The sequence below is a fragment of the Procambarus clarkii genome, chromosome 8 (genome assembly GCF_040958095.1).
Source record: "Procambarus clarkii isolate CNS0578487 chromosome 8, FALCON_Pclarkii_2.0, whole genome shotgun sequence".
NCBI classification, from domain to species: domain Eukaryota; kingdom Metazoa; phylum Arthropoda; class Malacostraca; order Decapoda; family Cambaridae; genus Procambarus; species Procambarus clarkii.
Window position 1 is genome coordinate 36,127,820 of NC_091157.1, and position 5,000 is coordinate 36,132,819.

At 39.1% G+C, this 5,000-nt stretch overlaps 1 long non-coding RNA gene across 2 annotated transcripts in view; it reads right to left on the reverse strand.

Moving 5' to 3' along the window:
• Nucleotides 1–6: 6 nt before the first annotated feature.
• The window catches only part of LOC138362103 (uncharacterized), a 27,051-nt gene continuing 22,057 nt past the window's right edge, over nt 7–5,000 (reverse strand). For both annotated transcript variants that reach the window (XR_011227415.1, XR_011227420.1), the window contains 2 exons: nt 4,574–4,690; nt 7–177 (listed from right to left, as the gene is read on the reverse strand). This is a non-coding gene — a long non-coding RNA (uncharacterized lncRNA). The remainder of the gene's footprint in view (nt 178–4,573; nt 4,691–5,000) is intronic.

Below are 5,000 nucleotides of genomic sequence, written 5' to 3' on the forward strand. Positions count from 1 at the left end.
TTGCTTCTCCAAGATGGCAGTCACACCCTGCTTGCCCTGGACAATCACCATATGGAGGACTGTTTACTGTGAAGGGAAGTCCACAAATGCAATGCCAGCATGAGTCAGTCTTGAAGGGTAAACGATGATGGCACCCTCACAGTAACACAAAAGCCGAGCAAGCCCAGTGAGGAAGACCTGTTGATGGGAAGGAGGAGAATCATTAGTCACAACAAAATCCACATAGAAACAAAGGAGAGAAAAAAAATAAAGTGGATGTCTTCTTTTTGTATAGACATAATAAATATTGCCATTTGGCTATGTATTTATATGATATATAATAGAATACAGCATAAAACAAAATAAGAAGGGTGATAGGAGAAGAAAAGATTAGTGTTCAGTGAGAATCCACAAGGTCTTCTCTGAATACTCTATTTTCTTCAAGGCTGTGGGTCCCTACAATTGCACCAGAGGTGGTACACACCCCTATTATTATTTAAACAGGTGAGTACACACACGGTGTTAGCAAACTTAGCCTCCAAACACACACACACACATGGTATCAGCAAACTTAGCCTCCAAATACACACATGGTATCATCAAGCTTAGCCTCTAAAAACACACACACACACATGGTATCAGCAAACTTAGCCTCCAAACACACACACACACATGGTATCAGCAAGCTTAGCCTCCAAATACACACATGGTATCATCAAGCTTAGCCTCTAAACACACACACACACATAAACGGTATCAGCAAGCTTAGCCTCCAAACACACACACACACACACATACATGGTATCAGCAAGCTTAGCCTCCAAACACACACACACACACACACACACATACATGGTATCAGCAAGCTTAGCCTCCAAACACACACACACATGGTATCAGCAAGCTTAGCCTCCAAATACACACATGGTATCATCAAGCTTAGCCTCTAAACACACACACACACATGGTATCAGCAAGCTTAGCCTCTAAACACACACACATACATGGTATCAGCAAGCTTAGCCTCCAAACACACACACACATGGTATCAGCAAGCTTAGCCTCCAAATACACACATGGTATCATCAAGCTTAGCCTCTAAACACACACACACACATGGTATCAGCAAGCTTAGCCTCCAAACACACACACACATATGGTATCAGCAAACTTAGCCTCCAAATACACACATGGTATCATCAAGCTTAGCCTCTAAACACACACACACACATGGTATCAGCAAGCTTAGCCTCCAAACACACACACACACATGGTATCAGCAAGCTTAGCCTCCAAACACACACACACACACACATGGTATCAGCAAGCTTAGCCTCCAAACACACACACACACACATGGTATCAGCAAGCTTAGCCTCCAAACACACACACACAGAAAATGGGGACATTGAAACAGTTGATAAACTTGATTTCAAGAGAGAGAGGTCACTATGGGGAACTTCAAATTTTTTTTAATAAGTAATTAGGCAGACTTGTTGCTAGACAGGGAAGTAAATTAAATGTATGCCAAATTTTGCAAAATATACAATGAAGGCACACAAACATTCATACCAAAACAGAGATGCAGGGCCAGAAAACAGGATTGGTTCAACAGAAATTGAGAGAGGGCCACAGACCAAAAGACACAAAAATGGAATGAAAGACATTGAAAAACTACAAGCAGATGTCAACAAAGTTTTCGATTGGGCAGCAGAAAATAACATGATGTTTAACAGTGATAAATTTCAGGTACTCAGGTACGGCAAAAATGAGGATCTGAAACATAATACAGGGTGCAAAACACAATCGAATCTTCCCATAGTAGAAAAACAGCATGTCAAGGATTTGGGAATAATGATGTCCGACGATCTAACGTTTGGGAGCATAACCAAGCAAATATTGCGTCGGCCAGAAAAATGATCGGATGGATTATGAGAACTTTCAAATCCAGGGATCCCATCACAATGGTTGTACTCTTCAAGTCACTTATGTTGTCCTGTCTCGAGTACTGCTCAGTATTCACTTTCCCCTTCAGAGCACGGTTGCACGGTTGTTCCTGCCGGAACAACCGTGGACATCTTCAGGAGAAAACTGGACTGTTTTCTAAGAGAAGTTCCGGATCAGCCGGGATGTTGTGGGTATGTGGCCCTGCGGGCCGCTCCAAGCAACAGCCTGGTGGACCAAACTCTCACAAGTCGAGCCTGGCCTCGGGCCGGGCTTGGGGGGTAGAAGAGCAGAACCCCATCAAGCAGGTATCAAAATAGAAAGAAGCCAAACCCCCAATCATACCAGCGATACAAAGATGCGAGAAACAACTATACAGCAGTAAGGGAAGAGGCAGAAAGAAATTTTTAAAAAGGGATAATGGATAAATGTAAAACAGAACTGGGCCTATTCTACAAATTCATAAACAACAAATTGCAGGTAAAGGATAATATCCAGAGGTTGAAAATAGGAAACAGATTCACAGAAAATGATAATGCAATGTCTGAAACATTAAACCAAAAGTTCCAAAGTGTGTTTATACAAAATGAAATCTTAAGAGAACCAGACACAATAAGAATTTCTGAGAACATCATAGAGCGTATAGAGGTGTCTAGAGATGAAGTGGAAAATATGCTAAAGTAGCTAAGTAAGAACAAAGCAGTTGGTCCAGATGGAGTTTCACCATGGGTTCTGAGAGAATGTGCATCTGAGCTCAGCCTTCCACTTCACCTGATCTTTCAGGCATCCCTGTGTACAGGAGTCATAGCAAACATGTGGAAAAAGGCTAACATAGTTCCAATCTACAAAAGTGGCAACAGGGAAGACCCCACCTCTCTCAGTTATAGACCTGAATCATTGACAAGTGTAACAGTGAAAGGATTGAAAACAAAAAAAAATAATAAAAACTAAATGGGTAGAACACCTTGAGAGAAATTATATAATATCACACAGACAGTATTGTTTTCGATCTGGAAGATCCTGTGTATCGAATTTACTCAGTTTCTATGATTGAGCCACAGAGATTTTAAAGGAAAAAGGTAGTTGGGTCGACTGCATCTATCTAGACATAAAAAAGGCTTTCGACAGAGTTCCACATAAGAGGTTGTTCTGGAAACTAGAAAATTTTGGATGGGTGACAGGTAAGCTTCTAACATGGATGAAAAATTTTCTGACTGATAGAAAAATGAGGGCAGTAATCAGAGGCAATCGGACTGGAGAAGTGTCACAAGTGGAGTACCACAGTACATGCACCAGAAATGTTCATTGTCTACATAAATGATCTACCAGTTGGAATACAGAATTATATAAACATGTTTGCTGATGATGCTAAGATAATGGGATGGATAAGAAATTTAGATGATTGTCATGCCCTTCAAGAAGACCTGGACAAAATAAGTATATGGAGCACCACTTGGCAAATGAAATTTAATGTGAATAAATGCCATGTTATGGAATGTGGAATAGAACATAGATCCCACACAACCTACAAATTATGTGAGAAATCTTTATATAATTCTGATAAAAGAAAGAGGTCTAGGGTTGATTCTAGATAGAAAACTATCACTTGAGGCCCACATAAAGAACGTTGTGTGAGGAGCCTATGCCACGCTTTCTAACTTCAGAATTTTGTTTAAATACATGGATGGCGAAATACTAAAGAAATTGTTCACGAGTTTTGCTCGGCCAAGGCTAGAATATGCAGCGGTTGTGTGGTGCCCATATCTTAAGAAGCACATCAACAAACTGGAAAAGGTGCAAAGACATGCTACTAAGTGGCTCCCAGAACTAAAGGGCAAGAGCTATGTGGAGAGGTCAGAGGCATTAAATATGCCAAAACTAGAAGACAACAAAAAGAGGTGATAAAATCACTATGTACAAAATAGTAACAGGAATTGATAAAATCAATAGGGAAGATTTCCCGAGACCTGGAACTTCAAGAACAAAAGGTCATAGATTTAAACTAACTAACAAAGATGCCAAAGAAATATAAAAAAATTTCCTTTCGCATACAGAGTGGTACACGGTTGGAACAAGTTAAGTGAGAAGGTGGTGGCGGCCAAGACCGTCAGTAGTTTCAAAGCATTATGTGACAAAGAGTGCTGGGTAGACGGGACACCACGAGCGTAGCTCTAATCCTGTAACTACACTTAGGTAACTACATTTGGTGTCAGCAAGCTTACCGTCGAAACACAGACAAACAGCCTGCCTATTATTCAAGGCCTTCTCTGAGTACTCTCTATTTTCTTCCTGAGGCTATGGGTCCCTAATCTTGCACCAGAGGTGGTACAACTTTTAAGTTTTTAACTACTGCACTGAGCACCTGATTTTGGCAAAGACTTCTTAGTGCAATTGTCAAGGACATAGTTCTGGTATTTTTTTGTTTATAAATATTCAGGTATAGTTAATGTCAAAATGTTTCAAAACTCAACAATTTATATTTCAAAACAAAAAAAGTAATGAAAACATTACAAAACATTAAAATATAGCCTAATTAATTAATTAATAAAATAGCACAACACTCAGAATGTCTAAAGGTGCTTTGAGCAATGAAGTAGTAATATATATATAATATTATATATATAATATTATATATATAATATATATTTACCTGTGACTACTGCTTAGCAAAAATTTGATCTCTGTGAAAATTGGTCTCGTCATTGCTAGGAGATATTTTAAGACCATGATTTGCTGTGGATGGCACTGTAGTCTTCAAGTCATCAATCTAAAAATAGAGGTAATCTTTTAAAATGTAAATTTTGTATAAAAAAAAATGCAAAAATAAATTGCAAGAATAATATGAAGTTATTATACAATTTTTTTTTAATTATTTAAATATTTGTGAGACATTATTAAGAAATGTATGAAGTACAGATTCTCTAAGACCTGATATGTATCTGCTTATGTTCCACCACATTACATTCAGGGCTGAAGAGAAAACACAGCCAGTAAGGTATGATCACTTAGGATGGACTGGGATGCTACATGTAGGTTGGGGCTAAGCTGCGTGAGGCTAGGATGCCCAGCCTGCCTTG